A 21,454-nucleotide genomic window follows, 5' to 3' on the forward strand; every position below is an offset into this window, starting at 1 on the left:
TGGTAGCACCTGACAGATTAATTGAATTTGCTTGGGAGGAATCTGCATAGAGTGGCAGTTACAACCCAAATTCAGCAATGGTACAACTTAATCAGACTTAAAGCCAACCTTGTGATGACCGTGAATGTCTTGGACATGTTTAGGACAGATATGAGAGGAGGGTTGAGAGACTGGTTGGGAGATGGTGTTGGGATGCATTTCGGAATTTTGTATGCACATCTACCAAATGAAATGAATCTCAAATGGGTAGACTGGATGGCCTATTTTGATCTTTATCTGTCATCATTTACTGTATCACTATAAAGATTTTGCAGCTGTGCAAAGGGGGAAGTAAGACTCGCCTGGAAATGAGGGCAGGAAATGAAGAAATTTGAAACCTCAAATGTTTGGATTCTCTGAGCGTATCACAAAATCATCTCTCCTAAGGGTATCAAAATCATATCTCCTAAGGGTATCAACCACTTCCATAGACATCAATGGCATTTTAAAGGAGTATTTCAACTTTGTTGATTGAAAATGTTGGCTAGAACTGTGCTTCTCAAACCAGGCCTCAGGGCACACCTAATCAGTCAGGTTTTTAGGATATCCAAGATGAGTATGCATGAGATAGATTTGGGCATGCACTGCTTTTATTATATGTAAATCTATCTCATGCATATTCACTGTGGATATCCTGAAAAACCTGACTGGCTAAGTGTGCCCTGAGCACTGGGTTGAGGAGCATTGAGCTAGACTGAAATGTTACTCATAAGCAACAGCTCTATACACATTAAAAAAGAGGAAATGACTTGCAAACTGGAAATCACTTTTTTAAGGATTTGGTGCTCAGTGCCATGACTCCGGACTGGTGATGATCTAAACTCCTATGGAGTCTATAAAGAAGCTGTACACTCTCGCAGTCACCAACATCTTCCCACTCCCACCCCCCTAGGCACTCAGAGGATCAGAGGGCAACCAAGTGCATAACACCGGAAAGCAAGTTCTGAACATGAAAAGCAATTAGCTTTTAATTTAAAAGTGTCACGCACATCACTAGATTTTAGTACTAGAGACCTGCAGAATTTTAACCTGTCTGGTATTTTGAACCTCCTTTTGACTTTTGCATTGAACCTTATTTGTGACAAGCTTACTTAAACAACATATAACAAGTTTTGAATTCAGAAGCCAAAGGTGCTGAGCTGTAACGTCACAAAGAATAGGAAGTTCCAAGACTCGCTGGTGTCCGAGGAAAATCTGTAAAACCCACTGACTCACATTATAGATTGTTTATTCAGCCTTTCTTCATTCATCATTGCAAGCAGAGCCGCATTCAGACATTGTAATCATCTTTCTGCTTTTGCAGTTCCATTTACCATATCCAAGGCCACAGTTTCATGTTACAGACAATGCAATCTGTTACTCTGGGTGCAAAAGTTTAGAAATGCTCGAGGGTGCATTGCTGATTTCCTGAAGAAGGGGGATGGAAACCATGTGACCTGACTGGTGAAGATGAATTGGTTGAAGCAGAAAGGAGAAGGGGGCTATGAGTGTGGGACTGAGAGACTTGAGATGCCTATAAGTGTATACAGTGTCTAAAGTGAGTAGAAACGAATGTCACATTAGCTTCTCTGTCTTTTTCACTCAACAATCCCTTGTGCTGCTTAAAGAGAGGTCATTTTAGAAGTGTAATGTTATCGTGTAAAATTGTCTGCCCAGTATTATTGGGGGAAAAAACGGATGTACATCTTATCCACATGTATTTTTTCCCACATATCGAAGAGGCCTTCTAGGGGGCAGACTCTGGTCAGGGATTGGACTCATGCAGAGTTTTAATTTTAAAAAGTATGCGCATAAATTGTGCTGAGGAAAACAGTTGTATGCATTAGCAGGTGTATTATGTGTGCAAGTTTTGCCAGGAAACTTTTCAATGAAAAAGTATACGCGTATGCTCGCTGTGAAACTTTATGTAGTCTGCAGGTAAGAACATAAGATTTGTCATATTGGTCAGACCAAGGGTCCATCAAGCCCAGTATCCTGTATCTAACAGCGGCCAACCAAGTACCTGGCAAGAACTCAAACATTTAAGGGCCCGATTTTTAAAAGCCCAGTGCGCGCAAATCACGGCAGATGCGCACGTGGCTGGGCCTTGCAAGTGCCGAGCACATATCTCCTGGTACGCGCGGAAGTGCTAGGCTGCAAAAAGGGGCGAGGTCTGGGTGGGCTGGGGACCAGCCAGGAAGGCGCTGTCCTGGGGAAGTGCGCGCCGGAACTTACTTCTGCTCCGTGGAGCGAGTAAGTTCAAGGACAAAAAAAAAATTAGGGTAGGTAGGTGGGGAGGAGGGGAAGAGGATAGGGTTAGGGTTAGAGAAGTTCACTCCCAGTCCACTCCTTTATTGGATGGACTGGGAGAGAGCTGGGTTAGGCCTACTTGCGTCGCTGCAAGGTTCTTACAAAAATCCCCCCCCCCCCCCCCCATGCTCATCGGGCGCGCATGTGCACATGGGCATCAGATTTTATAACATGCACACAGTGACATGCGCATGTTATAAAATCGGTGCATCCATGTGCGCGCACCAGGAAAAAGAATGGATCCCAGGCTACAAATCCTTATTGATTAATAGCAGTTTATGGACTTCTCGTCTAGGAACTTATCCAAACCTTTTTTAAACCCAGCTACACTAACTGCCATAACCACATCCTCTGGCAATGAATTCCAGAGATTAATTATAAATTGAGAGAAAAAGAATTTTCTCCAATTTGTTTTAAATGTGCTACTTGCAAACTTCATGGTCCTAGTCCTTGTATTATCTGAAAGAGTAAATAATCAATTCACATTTACCAGTTCAACTCCTTTCATGATTTTGTAGACCTCTATCATATCCCCCCTCAGCTATCTGAACAGCCCTAATCTCTTTAGCCTTTCCTCATAGGGGAGCCATTCCATCCTCTTTATCATTTTGGTTGCCCTTCTCTATACTTTCTCCAGTGCAACTATATCTTTTTTGAGATGCGTCGACCAGAACTGCACATAGTATTCAAGATGTGGGTTCACCATGGAGCAATACAGAGGCATTATGGCATCCACCATTTTATTCATCATTCCCTTCCTAATAATTTCCAACATTTTGTTTGCTTTTTTGACTGCCACAGCACACTGAGCTGACAATTTCAATGCATTATCCACTATGATGCCTAGCTCTCTTTCCTGGCTGGTAACTCCTACTGTGGAACCTAACATTGTGTAATCACAGCAAGGGCTATTTTCCCCTATATTACTCCTGGGGGAATTCCGCGCAAAAAAATGTAAAATTCTGTGCACAAAAACTTAAAATTCTGAAAACTTTATATTGGTCAAAATAACACAATTTACATGACAGTCTTTAAGTAATTACATTTTAAATTAATACAGGAAAAAGTTATTACTCAGAGATGCCGAATTTTACATATTTTGAGCAGAATTTCCCTAGAAATTCACTGTAAGAGTGTTCCTTCCACTCATTCTCCCTATTCCCCTGGCCACTTTGCCCTCTCAGGCCCCAACTCCTCCACCTGCCAGTATCTCTCCCCTCCACCTCTAGGCTCAACCCCTTCCACTCTATCGCCAGTTCCAGAGTTTGACCCCCGTTCTCAGTACTGTCCCTCATACAGGCTCCCTCTGTCCCTCCCTCTCTCTATTACACATACACACACCCTCATACAGGCTCCCTCACTCTCTTCCACACACACATCCCCTCATATAGGGTCCATCTATTGCATACACACCCAAACAGGCTCTCTTTCTCTCTCATGCATACATCCTCATACAAGCTACCTGTGTCTCTCTCTCTTCACACAGGCTCTGTCTCACACATACACAATCCCTTCACACAGGCTAGCACCCTCACATACACACAATCCCTTTTTCATACACACCAGCTCCCAATCTCTCACACACATACACACTCTTTCACAATCTCCTCATATAGGCTCCCTTTCTCTGGCATACAGACTCAAGCATCCCCCCCCCCGGCTCTCTCACCTCCCATGCTCTTTCTCACACCCTCCTGCTAACCCCCCACTCTCTCACCCCCCATCTCCCTCACCCTCCCCTCCCCTCCCCTCTCTTACACCCCTCTCCCTGCTGTCTTGCCCTCCCCTCCCACACCCCTCTCCCTAATCTCTCTCACCCTCCCCTCTCTCACACCCCTCCCCTCTTTCACACCCACTCCCCTTTCTCACACCCCTCTCCCTCTCCTCTCACACATTCACTCTCACCGGGGCCTTCATCTTCGCCGCGCATGGAGCACACTCCATTCGTGGCACATGGGGGCCTTCATCTTCGCCGCGAACAGCGCATCAGGGCCTTCATCTTCACACACTCCATTCGCGGCATGCCGTGGTCTCCTTTGCCATTTTCTGCGCAGAACTGCCAAATGGCAATTCTGTGCGCAGGGGAATTCTGCGCAAATTCTGTGCTCCGCAGTAGCGCAGAATTCCCCCAGGACTACTATATACATCACCTTGTACTTATCCACATTAAATTTCATATGCCGTTTGGACGCCCAATCTTCAAGTCTCACAAGGTTCTTCTGCAATTTATTACAATACGCTTGAGGTTTAACTATTCTGCATAATTTTATGTCATCCGCAAATTTAAGCACCTCACTCGTGCCCCTTTCCAGATCATTTATAAATACATAAATTAAAAAGCACCAGTCCTAGTACAGATCCCTGAGGCACTCCACTGTTTACCTTTTTCCACTGTGAAAATATACCATTTAATCCTACTCTCTGTTTCCTGTCTTTTACATAGAAACACAGAAATATAGAAATGACGGCAGACAAGGATCTAATGGCCCATTCAGACTGCCCAGCAAGCTCCCATAGTTATCAGTTTCCCATACTTATCAGTTACTCAGACCACCAAGGTCAGGGCTCTTGTTGGTTACCGTTTGAGTCCAATTTCCTTTCTGCTCCTGCCGTTGAAGCTGAGAGCAATGTTGGAGTTGCATCAAATGTGTAGTATTAGGCTTTTTGGTTAAGGGTAGTAACCGCTGCATCAAGCAAGTTATCCCCATGCTTATTTGTTTTCCCAGACTGTACAGTTCAATGTCCTTGTTCAATGTTGTTCAATGGTTGTTTGAATCCAATTCCTCTTTTCCCCTTGCTGTTGAAGCAGCGAGCAATGATGGAGTTGCATCAACAGTATGAAGGCTTAATTGTTAAGGGTAGTATCTGCCACACCACCACACCATCCCCACCCCCTTGCCTTTAGGGATCCACTGTGTTTATCCCATGCCCTTTTGAAATCTTGCACCATTTTTGTCTTCATCTCCTCTGGCAGGGCATTCCAGGCATCCACCACCCTCTCCATGAAGAAATATTTCCTAACATTGATTCTGAGTCATCCTCCCCAGAGTTTTGTTTCATGACCCCTAGTTCTATTGGATTCTTTCCAGCGGAAAAGGTTTGTTGTTGATTGTGCATCATTAAAACCTTTCAAGTATCTGAAGGTCTGTATCATATCTCCTCTGCTCCTCCTCTTCTTCTAGGTATATATATATTTAGGTTCTTCAATCTCTCCTCATAAGTCAATTGATGGAGACCCCCCCCCCCCCCCACCATTTTTGTCGCCCTTCTCTAGACCGCCTCCAACCTGTCTCTATCCCGCTCGAGATGTGGTCTCCAGAACTGAACACAGTACTCCAGGTGAGGCCTCACCAAGGACTTGTATAAGGGGATTATCAATTCCTTTTTCTTACTAGATATTCCTCTCATAATGCAGCCCAACATTCTTCTAATTTTAGCTATTGCCTTGTCACATTGCTTCGCTAGGCACTATCACCCCAAGGTTTCTCTCCTGTTCCATGCACAACATCGCTTCACCCCCCCATTGCATACAGTTCTTGCAGATTACCGCATCCCAGATGCATCACTCTACACTTCTTGGCTTTAAATCATAGTTTCCATATCTTCGACCACTCTTCAAGCTTCCTTAAATCATGTCTCATTCTCTCCACTGCTTCCAGCGTGTCCACTCTGTTACAGATCTTAGCATCATCTGCAAATAGACAAACTTTACCTTCTATCCCTTCTGCAATGTTGCTCACAAAGATGTTGAACAGAACCGGTCCCAGCACTAATCTCTGCAGCACTCCACTTAACACTGTTCTCTCTTCAGAGTAGGTTCCATTTACCGTCACACCCTGTGTTCTGTCTGTCAACCAGGATATAATCCTCGTCACCATCTTGGCGTTCACTCCCAAGCTTCTCATTTTATTCATGAGCCTTCTGTGCGGGACCGTATCAAAGGCTTTACTAAAATCCTGTTGGGAATCCCGGCTGCAAACCCCCGCAGCTGGGTCCCCTTACCTGCTCCAGCAGGCCCCGATGCCGGATACCCCCCTCCAGCGGCACAAGAACCTCCCTCCCACATTTTCCTATGTTGTTGGTGCCCACATGTACCACGACAGCCGGCTCCTCCCCAGCACTGTCTAAAATTCTATCTAGGTGACGCGTGAAGTCTGCCACCTTCGCATGTAACCAGGAGATTGTCACACCCACCAGCCACCCAGCTATCTACATTCCTAATAATCGAATCACCAACTATGATGGCTGACCTAACCCTTCTATCCTGGGCAGTAGCCCTGGGAGACACATTCTCAGTATGAGAGGACAATGCATCACCTGGCAAGCAGTCCTTGCTCCAGATTAATTTCCTGCTGCACCAGGTTGATACTCTCTGAGCAGGAGACCTTCCTCCTCCAAGGTAGCACCAGGGCTGGCAGACCAGAGTTGAGACTTTGCTACTATGTCCTTGAAGGTCTCATCTATATACCTCTCTGTCTGCCTCTGCAGACTTTACACTGGTTGAAAATTACCCCAAAGAGTGTCCTTTGGTTCTAAAAACGTATTCTATACGACTGAAACATTCAGGTTTTCGTCATGTGGCTGCTTTGTGACTTTCTGATCCTATTTGTGCATTCCGGAGTAGCTGGCATTTACAGTTTTAGTGTATATGGAGCTTAAAGAAAAATTCCAACCTGTTTCACTTTTACTCCTGGGGGAATTCCGTGCCACAAAATTAAAAATTCTGCACACCATATTGTTCAATTCTGCAAAATTCTACATACCCTATTTGCCAAAAATAATACATTATTACTCAAAGACAGTGAATATATTGTATTTGGAGGCTGATTTCCAGAGTTCTCTTGGCTTTTATAGGCCCATGAATACTTTGTACTCGCCAGTTTTCTTTATTTTTAATTTATGCAATTTTAGAAATTGCATCAAATAAAATAACAGAAATAAATTGAGGTGCAATACGGAAAAACCCTTCCAAAAAAACAAATTAGTAATATCAAATAAAATAAATAAACATCAAGTAATTGAAACACTTTGTACATAAAATTTTAGTCCTCTACTTGAGGCATCCAAGAAGGAGAAATCCGAGTTGGAGACATAATAAGAAAATAATCCCCAAAATTATATTACTAAAATAACCTCCCAACTAAGTCCAGGATACTAGAAGTACAGGGAGTACCCTAATCTCACATCATACAAAGAATAACTATTGACTAGGGCCCAAATCCACCATCAATTTAAGATCAAAAAGAATCTTTCATTGTGCAGGTTCAAGAAATATATTGCTATTACCCTGAAATTTCAATAAACATTTATAAGGGATCCTAAAAAACAGCACTTCTTGTTGCAAAAAAGCACCTTCTTCCTCTTCTCGGGTGTACATGGCAAAAAACTTTGTTTTGTTTTGTCTCATTTCATTTTTCTTTTTTTTTTTCATTTATTTAGTTTCATTTTATGCATATATTTTTTGTTTTTAAATTTGTTTTATTTTTACTGCACACTAACTCAATATGCACCAAGTTAAATTAGTGTGCATTATTTGGAGTTAATGAGCAATAAAAATGAAAAAAGTGGGTTGTTTTTTTTGTCATTTCATTTAAAAAATGACAATAAACAATATAGACAATGTCATTGAGATTGTCTATGTCATTTCAAATGAAAGCACATCTCTACTCTTGAGAAAAATCTGGAAAGAAAAATACATCTTGAACCCACAGAATAACTCAGATCAATATGTAAAAAAAAGGCATTGAAACACTTTCTAATCTTGCTCAAAAACAGAAGTTATTAAGACGGTGACTTTAATGAATTCCTCACTGGAAGACCTTTCTAAAAGGCCAATTGACCAGCCCAGCCAAAATATGTGCCCAACTGCAGTGCATATCTGTACACCCACAAAACTAAAAACAAAAGGAATATTGCTCTTTGCTGCTTTTGCTCCTGGTAGGTCATCCAATTCTGCAGGAGAATCCAAAATTCTGTAGGGAAGGAAAATTCTGTGCAAGTTCTGCATTGTGCAGTGGTACAACAAAATTCCCCCAGGAGTACAATTTGGATACATTTGCTTCTGCACCACAAGGGAAACTGAATGCGAACATGCTTGCAAAAGTATTCCAATCATTGTACAAGCTTTAAATTAAAAATTAACTTTGTCCCCCATGAATGGAATAATGTTCGCTGTAATAGCCTGGTGATTCTTTGAATATTATATTTGTTTATTTCTTGAGGTTGTGTAATCCACCCCCCTCCCCCCTGCTGTTTGGGGACTTGTTAGTTAGAGAGAAGGTTGTTAAAAAAAAAAATGTTCATATTGTATAACTAAAAGTGAGAGTGTCCATTTGTGTATTACCCTCTCTAAATTTCCTGTTTCAAGTATGATCTTGAATAATTATGTAAAAATTGCATAAATGAAAAATAAAAAAAAAATTTAACTTTATTTTCTGTGCAAATTCATTTTATTTCATTTGTGCATACTTGAGAAGAAAATTACTTACTGTTAAGGTCAATATTCAAAGACGGTAACCTTTAAACCGGACATGGGCACACATGTGCATACATGCCCAGGGACACAGTTATTTTATAACCGATGCACGCATGTTATAAAACAGCCTGTCTGCATGCATATGTGTGCACAGTTTTAAGTGGATGCACGTCCTATGCATCAGTGAGGGGATTTTAATAGACCTGCGTGCCAACGTCATTACCAGTTTTCCCAGTTTGTTACCTGTTCGCCCAGGTAAGGGAGGATAGGACTTCCAAACCCCCCTAGTTTAATAGCCTCCCTTCTCCCCTGTTAGCTCCAACCTTTAAAACCCCGCCAATCTACTTATCTTTATTTTATTACTTACACGTCCTCAATAGTAGAAGTAAAGTTACATGGCAGGGGACTCCGACACACGCCTGTGTGCGTAAGTATTTACACACAAATTTGAAGTTGAACTTACAGGTATGTCTATGCCCTGCCTTTTTTTTTTTAACGTTTTCTTTGTGCGCATAGCATTAGATGCGCACATAGGGGTAGATTTTATAAAAGTACGCCCGCACGTACTTTTGTTCACGCACCAGGTGCAAACAAAAGTACACCGGATTTTAAAATCCGGGGTCGGCGCACACAAGGCTGCCCAAAATCGGTAGCCTGTGTGTGCTGAGCCGTGCAGCCTGCCTCCGTTCCCTCTGAGGCCGCTCCGAAATCGGAGCGGCCTCGGAGGGAACTTTCCTTCCACCCCGCCCCCCCCGCACCTTCCCCTCCCTTCCCCTACCTAACCCACCCCCCCAGCCCTATCTAAACCCCCCCACCTTTGTTTTAAAAGTTACGCCTGCGATTCCCTGGCCCGGGAGCTGTTTCGGAGGACTCAGCCACGCCTCCGAAACGCCCCCGGGCCGGAACCACACCCACAGCCCCACCCCCGAATGGTGCGCCACCGTGACACGCCCCCAACACGCCCCCCCAGGAAAGCCCCGGGACGTATGCGTGGCCCGGGGCTTGCGCGCGCCGAGCCTATTCAACATAGGCTCGGCGCGCGCAGGGGAAACTTGGGGCAGGTTTTCGGAGGGTACGCACGAATCTTATGTGCGTACCCCTTTAAAAATCTGCCCCATATTCGGGTGGCTTTTAAAATCTGCTTGGCCCGACTTGTGTGTGTATCTCCCAGTTTTGGAATACGCCGGGCTTTTAAAATTCACCTGAAAGGCATTTAGCCAAATAACTTAAAATGTTATCCAGCTAGATGCCAACTTTTGAATATCCCCAGCACATATCCAGCTGAATTTTAGCGAGTTACATTCTTATCCAGCTAAAATTTAGCCAAATAAGTAAAGGGCATTTCAGGGGCAGTCTGGTGTGGAGCTGAGATATTTGGATTTAGCTGAATAAGTTATTCTGTTATGTGTAGGTATGGGCAGGAGGAGGTGTAAAGTTTATCTGGGAATGTGTTACCAGATAACTTTAACTTATCTGATGATATTGGAAGAATATTGGCAGTTAAGCAGCAATTTATTTATTTATTTATTTATTTAATAAAAAGGTTCCCGAGAGGACCACTCGGTCCAATCCACCACTCTCCATCCCAGTGAAGAATGGCAGTCCTGCTGTTCAACTCCCAAGCCTTCACAATATACCTTTACTTGAAATTCTTTTACTATTGTTTCTGTGGTGCAGCAGCAAATAAAACAAAATGAAGTAACAAGCCCTGCCCATTCTGCAAAACCAGGTCCTATGAGCGGCAGCTGAGCCTCTCATACTCCACTTTGCATATCTTTACTTCTCCATCACTGCAGGAGTAGCCTACTGGTTGTAACAATTATCTGAAAACCAGGGAAGCCAGGGTTCAAATCCTAATGATGCTCCTTGTGACCTTGAGCAAGTCATTTCACACTCCATTGTCTCAGGTGCAAACTTAGAGGATAACCATTCAAAAAAACTCCACATGGCTGTGTAGATCTATGATAGTATTTAATGCCAACGTGTATTATAAAATACGTGTATCTCTACCCTGCAACATACGTGCTTATTCACGAATACATGCACTGAGGGGTAGATTTTAAAAAGGTGCGCGCGCTACCCGGCACGCACATGTACCCCCGATTTTATAACTTGCGCGTGCAAGTTATAAAATCAGAGGTCGGCGCGCACAAGGGGGTGCACAATTGTGCACCTTGCCCGCGCCGAGCCACGCTGCATTCCCCCATTCCCTTCCCCCTAATCTGACCTTCCTACCCCTTCCCCTAACCTTTCCTCCCCCTAGCCCTACTCTAACCCCCCCAAATTTTTAATTTACCTTTTGCCCCTGCCTCTGGGCAGGCACATTTTGTGCACGCTGGCCAACTGCCGGCACGCTATCCCAAGCACAGCGGCAAATGGCTGCTGTGCCTGGAGCCTCTGACCCCGCCCCACTCCTGGACCGCCCCGCCCCCTTCCCACCCCTTTAGTAAAGCCCCAGGACTTACACGCGTTCCGGGGCTTTACACGCGTCGCTGGGCCTTTTGAAAATAGGCCTGGCGCGCATAACCCTTTTAAAATCTGGCCCTGAGTGCGCATACTTTTCCTATTGTAAAAATATACACATGTATGTTTTATGTGCGAAAATAAATCAAGCTAGGTAGAGAGTACAAATCAACTCCTCTTTTACCTTTCATCACGCCAAATGACAGAAAATCTTAATTGATGTCAACTTTGATGTTCATACCTCTGGCTGTGTATGTAAAACTGCTTCCAAAACCTACCCTACCCCAAGTTAAAATTGCCCCTTCTTACAGTGGTATAAATAGCAAAGTTACATATTGGTCTCTACAGAGTCTCGCGCTCTCTCTCTCTCTCACTCTACATTTGTGATAAATATGCCTGTGGTGGATTAATCAGCATGCAATGCAGAAATTACCTGTGCAATGCAAGAACAGGGTAATTAGCCTAACCATGCCTCTTTCTTTTATCACGGGCGCTATTTTTGCTATATTTATAGCTTTTTGATAAATCTAGGCCTTAGATTGTGAGTCCTCTGGGGACAGGGAAATACCTACAGTACCTGAATGTAATCTGCTTTGAAGTGTCTGAAAAAGCTGAATATTAAATAAATAAAGCACGTGTTATGGGAGTCTCAGTTTGGTGGACCCTTGGGCCGACCTGCAGGAGACTGGGAAAAGATGGTCACTGTCTCTAGTATATGGCAGGCCGGGAGGCAGATGTTCAGGCTGGACGTAGAGGTGCTCTTCACCCTGGAAGCTGGTACTCCCCCGGGAGGAGCCCGTACGAGCCCAACCGCTGGGAATTAGGCGGTAATGGAACAGGACTGGGAACTGGAACCAGACTAAGACAGTAGGTCAGTACTGTAACAGGGCTCGGGTTCTGGAACCAGGCAGGGACTGTAGCAGGCAGGCAGGAAAAGAGCGATAGCGAGGCAGGACGCTCCGGGGCACAGCGCAACAGGGATCCGGTAGGTAAGCCCGTTGCAAGGCAAAGACTGGGTGGCCGCTGCCGGCTTATCAAGGCCGCGGCGTCTGACGTCAGGAATTGGGCGGAGTCACCACTGGCGGGAAACGGCCTAGAAAAGCGCCCAAGTGGCGCGCGTGCGCGCCTAGAGACAGGGCGTCCATGGAAGGCTTCCCGGCGGCGCGGTCCTCGCAGGGATGCCGCCGAACAGGCCAGGAACTAGGCCAACGAAAGCGGGAACAGGTCCAGGAACGCGGAGGTAAGGGTCTGGTCGCGGCGCTCGCGGCCAGAACCGCAACAGCACGCACGTATAATTTAAATGACTTCACCAATTGTCCAGTCCTTCTCAAGATCATTGAGACTCTTTAAAAATTCACCCCTTAGAGGTTAATTTTAAAAGCCCGTCAGGTGCCAAAATCAGGAGATATGCGCACAAGCTGGGCTCGGGCTAGCGCGCACCCACCAAATTTTCAAAGCTGCCCAGATGTGCACAACTCAAAAGTGTTTAAAAAGGGGCGGGGTGTGGGCGTGGTCTGGGTAGACATGGGCTTTTCAGGGCATGGGCAAGAATTGTGAGCATAAAAACTTACGCACTTGAGCGTGCGCCCAGATCCCCTGCTGCATAAATTTACTTCTGCTAGGGACAAGGCGTAAGTTTAAAAAAATAAAAGACTATTCAATCCTGAGGGGTTTTAAGGGTCTAGGGTAACTGGAAGGAATGTAAGCTATTCAACCAGGAGGATTTGACGGGCTTACTGGTGGGCAAACTGATAAAACTGGCAATGGCATGGACATGTGCTCCTTTGAAAATTCCCCGACTTACACGGCAGAAGTGGGATTTGCAAGCCTAGCTGCATGCCTGTTTAAAATTAGGCACATTTGCCCATGTCCAGGCTATGTTATAACATACGTGGGTATGTGTGCACAAGTTATAAAATGTCTGCGTCCTAGGCTTGCGCCAGCACACACGCGCCAATGTGCGCTCGCATACCAGTATGAAAGTTACCGTCCCAGATTGTAAGCCCTTGGACAGGAAAATAAGACTGTAATTTACAGAATATAAATACAAATTATTGGCCATTCCCATTTGACTGGTAGCGTCTCTTAATTTAATTTAATTTTTGGTTTAACTGTGTATTCCATCTTTTGTGACTGGTCAGCCCTTTCAAAACAGATTCATGTACCATAGGCATTTCCCTGTCCCCAGATGGCTTACAATCTAAGAGGGCCTGATTTACTAAGGCTTTTCTCCCATTCTGCTTAGCAAATCAGGCCCTAAGTTTGTACCTGAGGCAGTGGAGGGTGACGTGACTTGCCCAATGTCACAATGCGTGGCAGCAGGATTTGAATCCTGGCTTCCCTGATTTGCACCCTGCTGCTCTTTAAAACCCCTTTTCCATAGCAACAGTTTTTGCTTTACTTGGTGTCCTTAGTAAGTCAGGATCATGACTGCCTGATATCTGATGATAATGGCTAGAGATATCCTTAATTTTAGTGCAAAACATTTTATTAGAAAGGCACACATTGGCAGAAACAAACTGGACCTGCGGTGCAGGGTTTCTTATGCAGCCCCAAGTAGCAACCAGAAATGTCTGAACACATCATTGTACATTAAGCCCCCTTCCACCTCTTCCCCCCCCAATTCCCTCCCAAACCTCCTTCCCTCCCTCTCCCCTCCCCCCCCCCAGCTGTGTGTCCTTGAGAAGTCCGTAAAGTTGTCGTAAATGCTGCAGTGATACTCCTCATCCCTGGCAGTGCATACAACTCGGAGAAGTCAATCATTTTCTGGAACGATGTGGCAATGCTTGCAGGTAAGCGTCCCAAGTCAATAAGAAATTTTGACGGTGTTGCGGTGTAGCTCTCGAGGCCAAATTGTCCATCTGCATCATACGGTGTAGATGAATGCGCCAGACCCAAAAAGAAGGAGCGTCCGTCTCCCTCCAATACAATAAAATTACTTTTTCCCCCACCATACACGCCTTCTTAAAAAAACAAACGAGGTCCCACACCCCGAATGAGCTACGGGGGAATGCAACCAAATAGTGAGATCCTTAATTTTATGTTTGAGTGGGTGAAATACTTTAACCAGTAAACTGAATATCTATACAAAGGATCGCTACAGGTACCACCGTCCAAATCTACCAGACACATCACACTAAGAGATCGGGCATTCTCTACAGCCATTCCACCGTTATGGAACTCCATCCCTTCAAACCTCAGACTTGAAACATGCATCTCAACCTTCAAAAAAAGACTAAAGACATGGATATTCACACAAGCATTCCCGGACTCAAACTGATCTACCTCACCCACGCCAATCTTTACCTTCACTTACACCATGACTAACCTTCATGTTTGAATTTTATATTATTTTACACTATCGTTACATGTTTGAATTAATAACCTGTCCTTTCTCTTCTCTCTCTGCCAAGTTCTAATCTCCCTGTTATTTGTAACTGCCTTTTTCCGCACCATTGTTTTAGTTTTGTTTACGATGCACACTTGTTTTAATGTGAACCAGCATGATGGGACTGTGTTCTCGAATGCCGGTATATAAAAACCCTAAATAAATAAATAAATAAATAAAATAAATATCTGAACTATAAGTTGCCCCTTCATGTTCACTTTGAAACTTCATATCAAGTATCTGTCGTGAGCCCCCAACATCAATGGCTTAGTATTCTGGGTAGGAGGTAAGCAGACATGGGAAGGGAACAGAGGAGGCAGCAGCAGTGGAGGGAGGAGACAAATGTGTGAAAGATAAAAGTCACCCTCTTCCTCCTTTCTCATACATTCACGTACATCCCTGTCCTCTTTTCCCCTCCCAAACAAATACACCTCTCCCACCTCCTATGCACACTTATCCTTCCCTTCCTCCATTCCTGGCCATCCTCTCCCAGAGAAGACAAACGGAAGCGTTAAAAGCATATGGTATGAAAGCTGAACCATTAGGTCACTTTTTGTAACCAACCCCATTCTATAACAAACCATGGCTATAACGGAAATCTTGTCTCAAACATAATTCCTGCAAAGCATTGTTCTGCTATTAAAATAGCTATCTTTATACAAACGTGTGTTAACTCCCAGCTTGTTTGTAGTTTCACTGCATAATTTCCTTGATCATCCTAAGATAATGACAACAGTTTGTCTTCTTTAAAGACAGAAATAGTCAATGGTACATATTTCAAATATATGCAACTTAACATCTCTTGCTTGAAAGAAATTGGTATTTTTTTTTATGTTGTTAGAGAGGAAACAACACTTTTCAAAATTGGTTAGATGCCAGGAATGGAACTTGCTTTGAAAGAGTGACTTATTTTTAAAACATTTCAGGCTAATTTTAAAAGAAGTACCATGCGCCCATACACATGCATATCGGCGTGTGAATGGAGATATGCTGGAATTTTAAATCATTTATTTATTTTATTTATTTATTTATAGCTTTTCTATACCGACTTTCCAATAACAGAATTACTGATCAATTCGGTTTACATTTTAAACTTTAACAGTGACAAGTAATTGTCTTACAATGAACAGGAAGAAATAACTTGGAAATAAATATATGGGGATTATAACATAGATACAATATATAGCCTAATGTAGGCAAAGGCATAAAAACATAGGCACAAGGACTGCCAAGGATTTGAATTGAATTGATGAGTTCTTTGGGGTATTATTTGTGTTGTTCATTGGGGTATTCTTTGGGGTTCGAGGAATGTTTAGAGTTGAACTTGTTTCTTTCTTATATAAATCATGCGCATATTTGCATGTGTATAATCGAAAAAGAGCTTGCTGCGCATAAGTATGCTCCTAATTTTAAGAAGCTTCTCAAGCAAACCTACTTTATGTATCTTCCTTTGGACTTTGCCGGCTTTAACACACTTATGAAGCAGATTTTAAAACATGCTCGCGTGAGGGACATTCCCAGTTTTTCCAATTGGTCCACCAGTTTGCCCAGTCAATTCTGAGGTTTTCCAGACCCCTCTGGTACTTCATCCTACACACCCCACAGTTCACCTGGACTCTCACCCTAAAAGTCCTAGATCTGAAAACTTGCTCTTTATCTGGCATAGCAGTAAGGTTATGCGGATAACAAGCTGCCACGCGCTGCAGCCTCTGGTTTTATAATACAGAGTTATGTGCGTAACAATTGGCCCCACCCTGGAACACCCATGTCCTACCCATGTCCCACCCTTTTTCCGCACACATGCGGATATACGCACATAAATCACGGCTTTTAAAATCTGAGTTTTTCACGTGCGTATGTGGGCATTTTTGCATGAGCAATGTTTTTAAAATCAACCTATTTATGTACTGCCTCTTGTCATTTGCTAATCCAGGGGTAGGTAACCTTTTTGAAGTAGTGTGCCATGATTTAAATTGAGTGTAGATAACTACAAGCTGATCGGCACCCTGATCTGCCAGAGTCCTTTCACACAACTCTTGAATATTATTTTTATTTATTTATAAGATCTTATATATCACCATACACTTTAACAACAAATAATATATAACAAACTAGAACATAAACGCAAAGACAATAGCAATTAAACAAACCATAATACAGAAACCTTAGGGCCGGATTTTAAGAGGTATGCGTGGGCGTACATTTGTGTGTGCAATCCGGCGCGCACAAATGTACACCCAATTTTATAACATGCGTGCGCAGCCACGCGCATGTTATAAAATCCAGGGTCTGCGCGCACAAGGGGGTGCACAGTTGTGCAAATTGCACGCACCGAGCCACACAGCCTTCCTCCGTTCCCTCAGGCCGCTCCGAAATCGGAGCAGCCTCGGAGGGAACTTTCCTTCCACCCCCCCCCCACCTTCCCCTCCCTTCCCCTACCTAACCCGCCCCCCAGCCCTACCTAACCCCCCCCTTACCTTTAACTTATAAGTTGCGCCTGCCTCCAGGCAGGCGTAGGTTGTGCACACCAGCCAATGGCCGGCCCGTGATCCCGGGCACAGCGGCAAATTGCTGCTGTGCCTGGAGGCTCCAGTCCCACCCCCGCCCCCTTTTTCAAGCCCCGGGACATATGCGCGTCCTGGGGCTTGCGCACCGCCAGGCCTATGCAAAATAGGCTTGGCGCGTGGAGGTTTTGAAAATCTGCCCCTTAATATCTAAAATAAAAACGAACAGTAATTGTAGGGAAGGCCAACTGGAAGTAGTGAGCTTTAACCTTTTTTCTGAAACACTTATAATCAGTAATATCCTTATTTTAATTGACATCAATTTTCAGTTAAATTATTCAAGAGTTATGTAAAAAATATTATTGAAACTGATATGTTTTTCCTCACGTAAAAACACAATTATAAAAAGAAGCAGAGAAAAATATCTTTCACTCCCTCCTCACAATACAACCCCTATTAGGAAAACAGAATAGGCTAGGCTGCTATAGATCCCTACACAAAAACTACATGATAGCTAACAGAATACCTCACCTCAGTCACACGTGCAGAACCTTACCAAATACAGAATAAATTTACTATAAAAAAGTATAAATATAAACATGCAGACAAAAACTGAGTTGGAAACTACAAAAAGCCAGACTCTATATGCATTGTGACAATGGAAAATAGAAACCTCACCATGCCTCATAAAACATCAAACAACAAAATTAAGAAATATAAAACAATCATAATAGTAAAACCTTACCAATAAAAGGAATAAATATTTCAAAACAGCAGATGCATCAAATAACATCCAATAATTAAAACTTATGAGGATAAAAATAATCCTGCTCTCCATACCTGGGACTGTTTGATTTCCAGTCACTCTGCGATTGTCATAAATTAGTTGGAGTGGGGGAGGTTGCATACAAACTTCATTCTCTCTCTCTCTCACACACATGCACACACTCTCCAACAAACACACACAAATGCTTTCTCCCAAATGCAATCCAACACATACTCTCTCTCCCACATGCAATCACACACACATGTTCTCTCTCTCTCTCAGATACATTTGCTGGCTTGCGAGACAACCCCACGAGCTGACACACTCAGTCAACATCACTTGACTGGCCTAGCATTGCCACTCCACGTGGCTGATTCTGCCACTCCATACAGGTGGGAACGCTGCTGTCCTCTTCCTCTGGCCTGCCTCTTAAGTGCACGCGCATGGTGTGTGCTGGCACTTAAAGGCCCTGCGGTGGGAAACCAGTTCTCTGGTGCTCCCTGATGACATCACAAGGCCAGGTATTTAAATCCTGTCTGTACAACACCAAGGCGCCTCAGCAACGGATCGACTGCCTCCCAGTATTGTGAGGTGCTGCTTCAGAGTCCTTCCTCTGCCTTGCCATCCTTGTCTTTAGCCTAACCCAGCTTTGCCTTGCTTTGCCTTCCTTGTCCTGTGACCTGACCATCCTTGTCTGCTGCCCCCCTCGACCATAGCCTATGGCCCTGTCCATCCTTGCTTGCCACCAGCCCTGACCACAGTCTGACATCAGAACCTCTCTTCAGCCTTCTCCAGAGATTATCACCTACGACCTGCTGGCCCCTGGATCCCAAAGGCTGAACCAGAGGGGAAAGGGGCTGGTAAAGGCAAAGCTCCAGCTCAGTCTCTGCAACGTCTCCTCCACCAGTTGGCAGTGAGGACCTACTGGGTTTTCCCAGTAGGTAGCATCGACCTCACTCCAGCATAAAGGGTCCACAACTTTAACACTCTCACATGCAGTCACACAAACACACACACTCTCTCTCTCTCACACACATGCTCTCTTCTCAATCGCACACCTTCCCTCTCCTGGCTAATTCTCCTTGATGGGAGTCCCGCGGACACCAACACTGGCTGCAACTGACCTTCCTCCACATGACACAGACTCCTCAAGCACCTTGGACCTGCACAATTCTCAGACCTGCAGCATCTCTCAAGCACTAACCCCTCCCTGTCAACAACGATTGGGACAATTAGCAATTGGCTCCTCACTACCTGCTTCCTCCTTATTGGCCCTACAGGGCCGTCACACAGCATGTTAGGCCTGAGGCCACAGCCAGGACATGGAGACAGTGAGGAGTGGGTGGAAAGGCTCCGGCTCTTGTACCATGTCTGCCGGCTCGAGGCTGCCTGCTGCTTGCTTGCAGGAGGCAGGAGTCTCTGCTCAGTAGTGCTGTGCTGCCACTGCCGTGACCTTAAAAATGGCCTCGCATGCAATTCATGGCATGCATGCCATTGGTTGCCAGCCCCTATGTTAAATAGTTGAATTCTTTCAAGATCATAAAGAACAGTTTCTCTTTATGGGCCTTATCTAATAAGGTATGGGTTAAAATTGCGCTGAAACTCAACACATGGTTTTTGAATGCACAGATTAAAAAACTCTCAATTCAGTAAGCTAATCATATGTTAATATGTGAGGAGCTAAAATAATGCACTGAATGGAAAATGTGTGTATAAACCGAAGTTAAAATGCTACTCAGCATAGGCTGATTGCACATTTTAATGTGAGAGAGTATCTTAGACATGATTAATGCACAAAAATATAATTGTGCACATAAAGGGCCGGATTTTAATACCTACACGCGGGCGTACATTTGTGCGCGCAACCCGGCGTGCACAAATGTACATCCAGTTTTATAACATGCACACGCAGCCGCGCGCATGTTATAAAATCTGGGGTCGGTGCGCACAAGGGGGTGCACAATAGTGCACCTTGCGTGTGCCGAGCCCTTGCTGCTTTTCCCCGTTTCCTCCAAGGCCGCTCCGAAATTGGAGCGGCCTCAGAGGGAACTTTCCTTCCCCCCCCCCCCCCCCCCCCCGCTACCTTCCCCTCCCTTCCCATACCTAACCCGCCCGCCAGCCCTACCTAAACCCCTCCCCCCAACCTTTATTTTATAAGTTGCCCCTGCCTCCGGGCAGGCCTAGGTTGCACCAGGGCCGGTGCAAGGGGATTTGGCGCCCTAGGCGAGCCTTCTTCCTTGCGCCCCCCCCCCCCCCCCGGTCTCGGCCCCGACTCCTACCTCATTCTCAATCACGCCCGCTGACTGGGGTTTTCTGGGTCACGAGCAGATTGGGCACTGCTTGCGGCCCGCCAAATCTCCACTCCTCTTTGCCACCACTTGCGGCCCCATATGGCTCGCACCCAGTGGCGCACCAAGGGTCTCCGGCGCCCAGGGGCCAATGCATTTGTGTGCCACAGAAAATCAGTGGCATCTCTAGACAGAAGAATTTGTTTTGGGTGGGGGGGGGGAGCCAAAATGACATTTCTTCATCTCACCCACCTCTATAGCATGGATCCTGCTTTAAAATTGGTTATAAAAAAAGTGTTGTTAAAAAAAGTCCAAAGGGTCCTCTGCATTATTTTAAAAAGCTGGCCAGTTTCACACTTCTAGTAAAACTACTATAAAATTATTTGATAGCCTCATTCAACTAATTCTATATGGATTATGAGAGTGAAGTCTGGAATATATAGGAAGGGACAGAATGTCAATACAAATCCTGCACCTCCAGTTCTGTATCTCTGTGCATCCACTGAAATTCCCCCAAACAATGGAGCTTGGATGTTTCCCTTACAGCTCATCATATTAAAATATATTTTCAAATTCTGGTGTCACCTCACAGTAACAGCAGCACAAACACCTTCCACTGCCAGACACATTGTGAACTAACACAAAGCACCGCAAAAAAGACACCCAAAATCTATACTGCAATCCCATCATAACATAACAGTAATAACACCAAGGACTCAAACAACAATACCCTACCTGTGAATAAGCAAGGGTAAATATTACACTGGGTCCTAGAATACCAATACACCACCTACTGAGGAAACAAAACAAACCCGATTGCTATAGATCTCTATACAGACACTATATGATAGCAGAATCTCTCATCATGGTCACACACACAGAGCAGAGACAGACCCTCACCAAATACAGAATACAAAATAAAGGAGCACAAATTAGAAAAAACTGAAATGGAAACCCCAAGAAGCCAGACTCTGTGTATTAGCAATGGAAAAACAGAACAACCATTCCTCATAAAACAAATAAAATCAAGAAACAAAGCATCAGTTATAATAGTAAAACCATACTAATAAAATATTTTAAAACTACTGATAAATAGAATTTCTATTAATTAAAATCATATATATTTTTTACAATTTCCCAAACACCAATAAAATATTTCAAAACAGTACATATATCAAATAACACACAATAATTAAAACTAATAAGGATTTTAAAAAGCCCCTGCTGTCCATACATGGGAGC

Source organism: Rhinatrema bivittatum, chromosome 4 (assembly GCF_901001135.1).
Source record: "Rhinatrema bivittatum chromosome 4, aRhiBiv1.1, whole genome shotgun sequence".
Taxonomy (NCBI): domain Eukaryota; kingdom Metazoa; phylum Chordata; class Amphibia; order Gymnophiona; family Rhinatrematidae; genus Rhinatrema; species Rhinatrema bivittatum.